Source organism: Amphibalanus amphitrite, unplaced genomic scaffold (assembly GCF_019059575.1).
Source record: "Amphibalanus amphitrite isolate SeventyFive unplaced genomic scaffold, NRLGWU_Aamphi_draft 000068F_arrow, whole genome shotgun sequence".
NCBI classification, from domain to species: Eukaryota; Metazoa; Arthropoda; class Thecostraca; order Balanomorpha; family Balanidae; genus Amphibalanus; species Amphibalanus amphitrite.
This window is the reverse complement of record NW_024881564.1, coordinates 1,065,549-1,078,887: the sequence shown is the minus strand read 5'-3', so window position 1 is coordinate 1,078,887 and position 13,339 is coordinate 1,065,549. Positions and strand designations below refer to the sequence as shown.

The 13,339-nt window shown below is 48.8% G+C and overlaps 1 long non-coding RNA gene across 1 annotated transcript; it reads right to left on the bottom strand.

The window, feature by feature from the left end:
• Nucleotides 1–1,525: 1,525 nt before the first annotated feature.
• Nucleotides 1,526–2,800, bottom strand: LOC122378957. The gene is made up of 2 exons (XR_006256106.1): nucleotides 2,654–2,800; nucleotides 1,526–1,745 (listed from the first exon to the last, which is right to left on the bottom strand). It is a non-coding gene; the product is annotated as an uncharacterized LOC122378957 (long non-coding RNA).
• Nucleotides 2,801–13,339: the final 10,539 nt, after the last annotated feature.

Genomic DNA, 13,339 nt, shown 5'->3' with positions numbered 1-13,339 from the left:
ATGGTTGATTTTAACCCCCGGGAAGAAAACACCCTACAATATCAAGCGGAGGACGTGTTTTCAGGGGATGATCTCGTTTGGAAAACCTCACCACTCACCAGGTGCCACCTTTTCATCTCGACGACCGGGTGTAAACTGTGGTGAGGGAGGGGGAGCGCAGGTCGACGACTAAGTTGGTTTGCTCACCCCCCGCGGGCCCTCCTCAGTTAATAGGTTTTATGAGTTCCCGTTGAAATCTTGTCTGCTTCGGCTTCACCCGTATGGCGATCGCATTACGCTTGGTACATTTTTTTAGTGAAGTTTTCCATTGTCCTTGACCGTATAGTTAGTAATGAACACTTACCCTATAACCTGCAGCTTCCTTTTTATCAAGTTAGTCGGTGGAATCCACCTAACAACTTATTCAGCAATGCACCTGCCACCTACTCCCGCCATTATATCTCGTAATTTCATTCCCGCAGCTGCCAAATTAGACGGTTGTAATTAATGCACGCTCTCCAGTGCGGTCTAGTGAGCCATCACTCTGAGTGGCAGGCACAGTGCACTAACCGTAGACCACAGCGGCCACCGGGGTCATGATTGCCCGACACCGGGACACACGGCCGTGGAAATAGACCGCTAAGCTGCGCCGTCGTCGCTGTCGGGTGCCCGCGGCTCGTGAAATTGTGACGAGATGAAAACGGCTGCCGTACGTCCCCGGGGGAGACCTGAGCACTGCTCTGCAGCCGGCTCAAATTGGACAGCGCGCGGCGGTCAGCGGCGAGATAGGAATGGGGTCGGGTCGCCATTCAGTGCTGCTGTGTGGGTGTGCCGTGCACCTCCATTATGATCGTTTGTGGAGGTCAAACGGTGACCTTGGGTCGAATCTCAGAGAAGTTGGAAATCAACTAAATATTTATCGTGACCTCTACTGACCTAGCCTTCGACCTGAGATAAAAATGACCGCATCACTTTCAGTACCAGGTAAAACTGCATAACATGTGGAACTCCCCAGCAAACATGCCCACATGGTTCCCATATGGGGCCCACATGGGCCCCCACCTCTTACATATGGGTCCCACGTGGGCCACTCATGTGGGCCCCACATGGGAATGGCAGTGGGTGACACGTGGGACCCATATGGGCCAGCCCACGTAGGCCCCATATGGGACCCATGCGGCGCCCACATGGGACCCATATGGGCCAGCCCACACTGACCCCATATGGGACCCATTTGCCACCCACCTGGGAGTCCACATGGGACCCATTTGCCACCCACATGGGACCCATTTGCCACCCACATGGGACCCATTCGCCACCCGCATGGGCTACCCCACACTGGCCCCACATGGGACCCACTCGCCACTCAGCACCCGCCCTGTCCTACAATGCCTGCCCCACCCGGCCCCATTTACGCCACCCACCTGAATCTATGTAAACCCAATCCGCGTTACGCTCCCATTTGAAAGTGCCCCTCCCAGCCTGACGTTCAGCGGTGCTCTCGCACTGTCCGTCAATGTGCGATGTCATGCGAGACGAAATATGCTTCCTTCCAGCACTTTATTCCCATAAAAACAACATACATCAGGCACAGTCCTGTATTTCTTTCTGCGCTCATCGAGACACAAGTCACTGGGCGGGCGGACGGCCTCGCCCCCGGTCTGATCGCTGGCCGTCACGGTCGCGGCAGTTTGTCAGCCACTTGCCGACGGCCTTTTCGAGATCCTTTTCTTGGCAGGTCACCGTCGGGTTCAGGTTGACAGCGTCTGTGAAATAAATAGGGCACACTAAGAAAGCCACAATGTAAGCACATTATCTGATAAGCGTTAAATGACAGTCATTATAAAAAAAAATTGGAAGCCAGGGAGCCTCCTTATTTTACTACCGTTGCTGAATTTCCATGAATCAAAAATGGATAGTTTGAGGACCAAAAATCGGGGAAACATTTTGCAAGAGCTTTTTGAACGAACCGTCACTATCAACTTGTTAACTTTTTTGCGAAGTGAAAAGTCCTGGGAAATACCTACGAGTATTTAATGGAAGTGAACGTTGAGGATAATGTGGGAAAAACGTGTTGACTTTATAAAGTTTAAAGAAAAGATCCAGGAAAGTTTTGTTATTGGAGGCCAATTCGAAACGGCGCACACATTGAAACATTGAGGATATTGATGCGATTTTTGCGATTATGCGATTATTGCGATTATTGCGATTATTGATGCGACACATTGAAACATTGAGGATATTGATGCGATTCAAAGCGTGCACACATTTCGTACATTGAGGGGCGATAGCGGGAGAACGGTGTCGAACTTCGAGAATCGGTCTTCAGCTCCTTGAACAGAAAGGTGGGGCCTACGAAATATCAAATTTAAACATGACATTGTCCCTTTAACTAATATTCGAAACAAACATTAAATGTTTCCCGTAATTTTCGCAGCCACTTCAAACGGAGGACCAGAGACCGACATTGGCTAGTTTTGATACAGACGGTGCGGAACGAGGAGCGCGATGTTTACTCATTAAATCGAATATCAACGCTGGTGTCAAACCATTTGTGACTGATGTCACGCATGGAACCTTTATTATGCTTTTCTAATTGACAAATTACTTATTTGAATGACCCATTCCCATGGTCGAACAGATTGGTGTGACCACCAAACTGTAAGGTACTCACGGAAGATCACCCGGAACAGCTTGGTCTTCCCAAGGCCGACCTTCCCGTGGCTTAATAAGGCTTTATTGGACACGCACACCACTCAGAGTCTGAACGCCAACTGGCCCGCCCAGACGCCGCAGCCCCGACAGCCGACCGGCCGGTCGGCCGGTCACCACCCCGGGCGGTGCAGAGGCGGCCCCAGGCCCCGTCCGGTGGGCCGAGCTCCGCCGGCGGGTCGCCCGCGCAGGGGCGGGCTCAGGCGACACAATCATACGACACAATCACAACATTGACTATCCAATATCAGCCGTAGCTGGTCTCACAAACATCAACTATGCGACTTCCTCACGTCGTCGAAGTGTATTTTGGAGGCATGAGACTAAACAGCGAGTTCTTGTTTCTTGTAATATCATACACATTGGACAGTGAAAAAATAAATAATGGGTTGCCCACATCCAGCCCACCTACACCCCACTACATGGGCTGCCCACGCAGTGCCCATGTTAAGCCCACCATACAGGAACACCGCGTGAATGCCTTTGTTCACCAAAATTCCTGGATATGCCCTCGTACATGGTGCAGGCAATCTCATTATCAATCATTATGCCTGCCAAAAAATGTGGGCAGCCCATGTGGGGCCCACATGCAGCCCATCTCTAGCCCATGGCCCACCTAGCCCACCATGCCCATCAACTGCCCATGTGGGGCCCACATGGGCATGCTGGCTGGGGCGTTTGCCCATTTGGGCCCCATGTGGGCCCCGGAAGGATGTGCCCAGCTTGCTGGTGCCCAGTCTGCCCACATGCTGCCCGCATCCAGCCCAGATAGGTGTCGGGTCAGTTAACAAAGTTTTGTAGTAAAGTTTGCCCATTTGGGCCCCATGTGGGCCCCGGATGGGTGTGCCCAGCTTTCTGGTGCCCAGTCTGCCCACATGCTGCCCGCATCCAGCCCAGATAGGTGTCGGGCCAGCTACCAAAATTTTGTAGTAAAGGAAATGTTCATATCCCAGCAAACATGCCCACATGGTTCCCATATGGGGCCCACATGCCCCCCCCCCCCACCTCTTCCATATGAGCCCCACATGGGAATACCAGTGGGTAACACGTGGGAACCACATGGGCCAGCCCACGTAGGCCCCATATGGGACCCACGCGGCGCCCACATGGGACCCATATGGGCCAGCCTACATTGACCCCATATGGCATCATGTATGAATTTGATATACTTGGAGTCCAAAATACACATGAACAACAGCCACCTTTTTTGCTTTTATGCACTTGGAGTAACTTAAATGGGGCCCACATGGGTGATCCATATGGGACCCACATGGGATGCCCATCTCCAGCCCACATGCGTTTGGCCCACCTGGCCCATTTATATCCCATATGGGGCCCATATGGGTAGCCCATCTGTAGCCCATGTCCCATGTGGGCCCATCTGGCCCATGTTCACCCCATATGGGACCCATGTGGGCATGTTTGCTGGGTCAGCATCGATCAATCATTCGACCGCCGCCATCTGACGACATCCATAGAACCCGGCACAACTAACTTCGTCAGCACACGGCAGCGGTCCATGCAACATGCACGAGCCGCCAGTCGCACAATCACCCGACACAACTTCGCCAACAGGAGCGCTCAGACTCGCGGCCACTTTGGTCGGGCTCTGTTACCAGCGCCCGCTCCGAGCTCGGCCCTCGTTCTCTCGTGTGGAGCGCGCCCGACAGTGGGATCTGTCGCCGCTAATTCTATCAGCCGCAGCAGGTGCACCAATAATGGCCCGACGGCGATACTGGCCTGACGACACCCGGCCTGTCAGAACCACGGCCGGCTCCAACTAACTCAATAGACGAGTCGCTGGAACCTCGGCCGAGCGGCCCGCTACTACCGAATGGGACCGGCAGGGAGCTCTGGCGGATGGAAACTGAGGAGGGCCGATACGAGAAAAGAAAATTGTCTTTATAAGGTATGTGTGGTATATGTAGGTGCTATGAAAAGATATAGAGTAGGCAAATATAATATTCGGTACCTTCTGTAAAGGATCGGATGCCGCGAGATTCCTAATATAGAGCTAGGCAATAGCCATAACAGGAATGCTTACGGCGGGAAAACTGGCCTTACATGTATCACCTAAACATATTCTGTGCAGACATGCAATTAGATATAAAGAAGAATAGCGACTCCAGTCTCTCGGTAACGGCCTTTCAAAAGAACTAATCGCTATGATGGAAATAATCCGTTCGAAAATTTATTGTATTGCACTATTCTGATATTGATGATAAAAATGCTCTCTTAGTCTCTTGCCTACAATGCCAATGAGGATTGGAGTCAATTCTTGATCTGTGTGAGACCGTCTCGACCAGGTCGTTCTATTTGTTTATGACATTCCCCATGATTTGATTAATAATGCTAGTGAGCCGCTGACCGCCGTGCTAGCCGTCTACGATTGAGCAATCATTTAAAGCTCTGGCAACAACATACCATAATGTCTCGGTCTGTAATGCCCCCTTCGGGTCGATATCTATCGGTAACCCGACTATGTAACTGCTCAACGTTAAATACTCACTTATGTATGTCGGCGTTTTTAGCAACTAAGGGCGAGTACATTAGGGTAGACCGGGGCAAGTCGCCCCGCCGAGGTAAAACGCCTCACCGATGTTTCTCGGAACTGGCAGGGTTCTGGGGAAACATCATCTCTTCTATAAAACGTGCACTGTACATGGGTGGAGCTTTTCCAGGAAAGTTGGTGGGGCAAAAAGTTGTCAAACCTACAATGTCCGATTGTTAAGTTAGATAAAATTCAACAATGAATCAATTCTTTTCATTACAGAGATAATATTTTGCATTACACAGACATTTCAAAGCTCCTCAATGCGAAGAACATAGGTTTGCTAAGCAGTAAAGTCCTGCAAATCGGCTTAAGTTGGTGGGGCAAAACGCTTATTGGTGGGGCAAAATGGCAAGTTGGTGGGGCAGGCGCCCCACCAAGTGAATAGGAAGCATAGAGATCTTATATACATAGAGATGACACGCCTATGTTAAAGCACTTGATTTCGTGGCGATTCAGTGGGTCTTTTTAAGCAAGGTTTTCTGGGGTGCCATGGCCCGTGACTTGCATTTTGTAAGGATTCGGTCAAGGAGATTGTGTTCACATCCGCTTATTTTTAAGTAGTTTTTCTTTTTTGTCTAGCTGTGACCAGGGTTGTGCTCGACTCAAAAAAATTTGCCGACTCGACTCATCATTCAACCTCAGAAAGCCCTGACTCAACTCTGACTCAAACAAGGAGCTGATTTTTTTCCCTTGACTCGACTCATGACTCAAGCGGCTCAATGAAAATATGAGTCGACTCAAACTTGACGCAAATTTTTTGTTGAGTCAAGTGAGTTGACTCAAAATTGACTCAGATAAAAAAGCTCTTGAGCGGGGGGAGGGGGGTGAAAAAGTCCGGCAACAGGGTCAGGGAAGCGGGGGTGGGGAATGAAAAGCTTGTTTCTGGAAAGTTGAGTCAGCTGACTCATGTTCCTAAATGTTTGACTCAACCCAATGTCAAAAGTTATTTTACTGAATCAACTCTGACTCAACTCAACGCCTTAATATTTTTGTCCGACTCAACTCTGACTCAACTCAACAGCTCAAAAATTTATCCGACTCGACTCAAATCTGACTCATTTGAGTCAGAGTTGAGTCAAATTTTTGACTCGACTCATGAGTCAAGCACAACCCTGGCTGTGACACTTTCGAGCGTTATTATTGAAATGAAATTAAGGCATGTTTTAACCCGCGCGGGGCTGGGGGGGGGGTAAATTTTACCCCCCCTCGCGAATTTTTGCGATATCTCAAAAACGGCGGCGCGCAGCGCCGCCAAACTTTCAGTACCTTTTCTTACATCAATTTGACACGTTCCCTGAAAATTTGAGCGAAATCCGTCGGAAATTTTTGAGAAATTGACGTTTTAGTGACGTCATGTTCGTCATTTTCGCCTCAAAAACGGCAAAAGTTCAAACGCCGCTAACATCTTCATTTTTAAAGGAATCAAGACGTAACAAAAAAGGTTATGCGTAATTTTACTTTGTCTATCAAATGGCTATCTCGATTTTTTGAAAATTTTGGATTTTGGCCTAAATTTTTTCAAAAAACTGACTTTTTTGGGAAAATCATTATGAAATCCAAAATTTTGAATCTATCGAAAAAACCGGAATATATGTCAGAGAAGTGGTCTATGTGCACCTACATACCAAATTTTAGAAGAATCGGTTCAAAAATGTGGGAGTTATTCAAAATTTTATGACGTCACGACACACAAATTTTTTGAAAAATGACTTTTTTGGAAGTTCTAGACCTCGTACGGAAACAAAAATAGCACCATTCGATTCGCCGTGAAAAACTGCATCAGATAGACACCTTTTTAGGCCTTAACAACCAACTTCAAAATTTGACCTCACTTGACCTGACCTTGACTTGACCTCGACCTGAAATTCATCCAGAGGTGGTCCATATCACTTATTGAGTGTGCCTATTGAATTCTATGAGTAAAATGACCCATAAAACATGTGTCGCACATGCCCTTTTCTATATTTTGTTTTTGGTGACCTGACCTGACCTGACCTGACCTTGACCTTGACCTCTGAATGATATTGTATGCAACGAATATTGTCTTGGTAGCCTAAGAACACGTTTTGGGCGATCAGTCTCAGTCCATGACTCCATTCTTCGGCAACTACGGTGCAAGGCCGATACTGTAGAAACTTGCAATTTGTACCCTTGACCTGACCTTGACCTTGACCTCAAACTTTAAATTAAGTACATGTTTTTAGTAGTTCGTGATGAGAGCTTTCGATTGGTGTTTGAATTTTCCAGATCGGACCGTTAGTTCGGGAGATAACAGGGGGGGGGGGGGTAAAATTTACCCCCCCCCCCCCAGCCCCGCGCGTTCGGCTGGAGACCCCAGCCCCGCGCGGGTTAACCTTATGCTCTTATCAGGTACCTACTGCATGTATCATTAACCCTCGCCGTCCGACCGGGGGGGGGGGGGGGGAGGGCGGGTGCCGCCTCCCTATAGGGTTTTTCACGATAGCTCCGAACACGCAGGCGATAGAGAGCTGAAACTTGGCATACCTGACCTTTGATCCAAGCCGCATCTTGTGACACCAACCGCATTTTCAGGTCAGGTCAGGTCACTGACCTGTGACGTCATAAGTGAACCTCTGCACAGTCCTCAGATGTCGCAACTTCGCAACGCCGTCAGTGCCAGAGGAACTTTCACAGGGAGATGAAACTTACAGGATGTAGTATCATCCAGCGGTATCACAACTTGTACATATATCTCGGATTTTCCCTAAAAATCACATGAGGTCAGGTCGGCCACGTGACCTCACCATTAGGTATAAGTCAATGGGGAAAAATGAAAACTGCTATGTTAGCGCCGAGAACTATCTCAAACTGTCTCCAGCACATGGAATCGTGATTTCTTGCACGCCTTGTAAGGTCCGATGCTTCACTTTTGCATTGTTGACATTGCGTGGCGTCATTTATGGTAACTGGGGTCATTGATTACAGAAAGTGCGGTTTTGAGGCTCATGATTACATATATAACTGCAATGAAAACCGTAAGACGGTTTGACAAAAGTCAGTTTGTCAGTTTGGCCAACATGTCTTATTTTCTTGGCCCTATTTTGAATATAATTATTAGCATGAGGCTTACGGTTTTCATTGCGGTTATATACTTGGGTCATTAGTTTTTCATCAATCAAATTGAGTTAGCGAGTCGGGAAAGCCACCAATAAACTCAGGAAGACCTGCCGATTCGAGTAATATGTAACATGACCTCTTTCAACCAGCTTCGTGATCTGGGGGAGCTGACCTGCCCTTGACCCGAGGTCAACACCTCAAGTTGACCTCACCCGAACAAAAAGTATACCATTCGACGCGCCTGAGCGAGGCGAACACGATGATGCCAAAATCGCGGCTCTCCGACCGTTTTTTTTTTGCGAAGTTATGAAAAACTGAACCCTGGCCCTTGGTCACTTGACCTGACCTCATGAGACCTTAAAATCGGGTACCAGTCCCTGCGTCTTGTAACGGCGCACACGCTTGTTTTTTCCGCGACGCTCTAGCTTCATCAGGGGCGAAACGGCGAGGGAAATCGTACCCCCCCCCCCGGCCGGCGCGTATGTACATAGAAAGCCAATAGGTCCGGCGAGGGTTAATGTATCATTGAATGGGAACATGCAACATATGTACACTGTAAACCAAATTGACAAGTCTTGTGTAATATAACCAATCATCTCTTGGTATGTTTACCAACTGATACTTTTTAAACAAGCCGTTGTCTGGTGCATTGCTTGTCAGGTGACAACTACGAGTCAATATGTAGTTACTATGTATCGAACATCGGGCTATCGAACATCCTTTGAATGTTACGGATCCGTCCAGTAGTTTCGGAGATACGGGAGGGGGCAAAAAATGCCCCCCCCCCCCCACCGCGCGGAAGGTGGCCGGGTGGTCCACCGCCTGCCGGGTTGATGAGAGCCTGAATGAGAGAGAATGTTTTAGGCGAGCTTTTAACCCGCGCCCGGCTGGGGGTCCTGGATTTCCACGACCTGCTGGGGGGGGGGGTGTTTGAACACCCCCCCTTCTAACTCGGCTCCTGGGCCACGTAGCGATACGCGGAAGGCGGCGTTCGAAAGAGCGTCAAAAATAATGACGAAATCACTTCGGTCAATTTTTTGGTCAGGTCAAAGGTCAGGTCACCAGAGGTCATTGAAGGCAAAATTTCGCCGATTTCCAGGTCGAATGGCGAAAATTTCCAAGAAGCCAACGCATAACTCGGGAACCAATAGAGCTACAGCGCCGCGGAAAAGCGCATTCGATAGCCCTATTAACGCCCTTTCTGAGTAATTCTCTCAGATTTGACCTAACGTCAACGGTTTTGCCTGCAGGGGGCAAAAACTGCAAAAATAGCCGATTTTTTCGGAAACAGTTGTTCTGCAATAACTTTTGACCCAAGCCTTGTACGAGCTTACTTTTACCGGCATCGTGTTCCTCTCGTCAAGACGCATCGAATGAACTATAACTTGACCTTGAAAGGTCAACTTGAAAATTTGACCTCAGGTCAAGGTCATGACCTGACCGGAAAGGGTCATGTTGCATATCAGTCGATCCGTATCGTCGAGCTGAACACATCTAAGGCGTTTTCATCGCTCTAGCATGCCTCTATCAAAAGTTATTTGCGAAAAACTGTTAGATACCATTCGTGACCTAAGATGACCTCAGGGTATAAACAGGGGTCACGGACACCATTTTCATGTTCAGTGTGTCTAAACCACTTGTAATTCAGTGTTTGGGAGTGTTTATAATGTCTTTCGTCTAAAGGAGGCGCATTTCAATTTTCTCCCATTGACTTATAATGGGGAGGTCGCAAAATTGACCTGACCTTAGGTCATCGATATCAAAATTCTGAGATATACATTTTGTACATACTATTGCTCTTAGCCATCGCTGAAAGTTTCAAAGCGATCGGTCACTCGGTGTAGCTATGACAGACATTGAAACTTTTTATGAGGTGAGGTCACTTCAAGTGACCTGGTGACCTGACCTTGAATGACCTTGGTCTGAAATTTTTACAACATGTGTAGAATTGATGTATGATAAGGTGTACCAAAAACGGCGGCGCTCCGCGCCGCCGTTTTTGAGATATTCGCGAAAAACCACAAGGGGGGGTGTTCAAACACCCCCCCCCCCCAGCAGGGCGCGGGTTAAGGAATTCAATAAAAACACAAAATGAAATCATGCTACAAATTTCATTGCTTACCTCAGGAATGAAATCAGCCAGGAAAGAACAGCAATATTTTTAACCAGTAAAACGCCTTCTGTCTGGGGCGACCAACGGAGCGAGCGAGAGGGTGGGCCTTGGACAAGCAAATTTGCAAGGGTCACCTCCAACTAACTTGTGCACTGCACCCTACTAACCGGTCCCTAGCGATGTGCCAAATTTGAGCGCAATCGGCCTAGCCGTTCTCGAGATCTGGAAGCGGCACCCTGCACGTGCACACGTGCAAAATGGGTCACAACTGACTTTTGCACGGCACCCTACTAACTGGTCCCTAACCATGTACCAAATTTCAGCACAATCGGTTCAGCCGTTCTCGAGATCTGGAATCGACCCCTGCACATGGGCGCCGCCACCGGGGGGGACGGGGGGGACGCGTCCCCCCCACTCACAGAATGGAAGGGGGACGTCCCCCCCCCCAAACTCATTACGGAGCGAGCGAAGCGAGCGTAGTCTTTCGTAGGTTAACGGAAATTTCTGAGTATGCCGTGGTCACGCTTTTGCTAGGCTTATATCTCAGCAACCACTTGACAGACTATAGGTAATTTTTGTAGGGTAGCTAACGACTATTCCCGATGCATGTGAGTGACCCCATATGCACGTGCCACGTGAAAAACGAAGAGGTGTCAGTGTTGTAACAATTTCAATATCTCGGCAACTACAGGGCCGCCATTGCGCTGAAAGTTGGCATGTAGGTAGGTATACCCACTAGGCAATGCATATCCATGTGCCACAGTTGGGGTGCTGCTGCACGTGCGCACATGCAGGGGTCGATTCCAGATCTCGAGAACGGCTGAACCGATTGTACTGAAATCTGATACATGGTTAGGGACCGGTTAGTAGGGTGCCGTGCAAAAGTCAGTTGGGACCCATTTTGCACGTGCGCACGTGCCACGTGCAGGGTGCCGCTTCCAGATCTCGAGAACGGCTAGGCCGATTGCGCTCAAATTTGGCACATCGTTAGGGACCGGTTAGCAGAGTGCAGTACACAAGTTAGTTGGAGGTATCCCCTCGCAATTTCGCACGTGCAAGGCCCACCCCACCCTCTGGCTCGCTCCGTTGGTCGCCCCAAAAGGCGTTTTACTGGTTGTTATCCTACTCGAAATTTGATTAGGCCCTTCGGTCCAATGAGACCATTTCAGAGCCGCAAGTATGAAAGAATTAGTGGGAGACATTGGTCGGGGCAGCCACCCCAGTGAGCCACTTGGGATGAACCCGACCAATTGAACAGGCAGCCCAGCCCACTGGCACTCACTGAGGACTATAGCTCCAGTGGAGCCATTCCCGCATGGGATAGAGTTGCCCGTCCAGCCCGGAGCAGGGGGTTGCGGCGTGGAGGAGAAGGATTTGACTGTCCTGAGGATGGAAGAGATGGAACGGCCGGTGCCGAGTCTGAGAGGGTCCAGGAGGTTTAGATACTCAGTATATGGGGTGTGGGCCTACATGCAGATTCAGATTCAGATTCAGAGGTATTCAAATAAGGTCCACAATAAACGTGGCTTTTCACTCATTCACGTCTTATGTAGAGCCGGGAAGCTGGATGCATTGGTCTGACCCGTGCCACCTCGGCCAACAAAATATCCAGCTCTTTTCTGACCTGTTATCGCGGAACTGCCGATTTTTGATATCGTGATCAACGTGTGTCGTATAACACGACTGGCCGAACACGGGCCTAATATATTTCGTCTAACCAGCCAAGAGCATGACTTAATACACCAATCCGACCTCGTAGTCAAAATCCGAACATTTTCGAAGACTTCAACTCCGACTCTGGCCAAAACTGGCCAAAACAGTCAACTCCGACTGATTCCAGCTCCGACCCCACACTTATGCAGTCACGCTACACTAAATTTCCAGCTTCTAAGAAATAAGCTATACGGTTGACAGGACTACAAAACTTTGAGGCGACTTGACTACTTGATTTGGTTTTCCTGACCTAAGGTTTTCTGGTATCAAGCTTGTTACACGGGCTGCAAAATTCGTATTTTGGAGCAGTTTTGCCTAATGTTTTTTTGCCAATTTTCGCGGCGCTTCGCGCCGATTCGTGCACAACGAGCCATAAAAGCTCCTGATTTGTTCTCGTCTCAGCTCAAGCTACAAAACTGCTACTTCAGTTCAAAACCCTATGTTAAAAGTGGCATATTTGCTTTAAACGTTGAATGCATCCGACCGAAAAAGCCACGGTAAGGTCTACTTTTGGGTTTTCAGTCGGTCAGTCCGTCCCCCCCAGTCAAAAATCCGTGGCGGCGCCCCTGCCCCTGCACGTGCGCACGTGCAGCAGCACCCCAACTGTGGCACATGGATATGCATTGCCTAGTGGGTGCCTACCTACATACCAACTTTCAGCGCAATCGGCCAAGTAGTTACCAAGATATTGCAACAATTGCAAAACTGACACCTCTTCGTTTTGCACGTGGCACGTGCATAAACGGTCACCCATATGCATCGAGAATAGTCCAATACTTGGTAGAAGGAATGAAGCTACCCTAGAAAAATCATCGAATGTAAATCAGTCAAGTGGTTGCTGAGATATAAGCCTCGCAAAAGCGTAACCACGGCCGGCCGGCCACTCATACTCAGAAATTTCCGTTAATCTACGAAAGACTACGCTTGCTTCGCTCGTTACGTAATAATTTCTTCAGACTAACAACGCCTCAGCCATATTGGCACGCTACTGGCTGAAAATAAGTTGCTTAAAAAGACCCACTGAATCGCCACGATTTTAAGTGCATGTCATCTCTATGTATATAAGATCTCTATGATAGGAAGCTCCACCCTTGGCACTGTATAAGCTCCACCCTTGGCACTGTATGATCATTATATGAGCAGACTGGAAAGAAATTGTGATGACTCTTTCGGGAGATATAGCCAAAAAT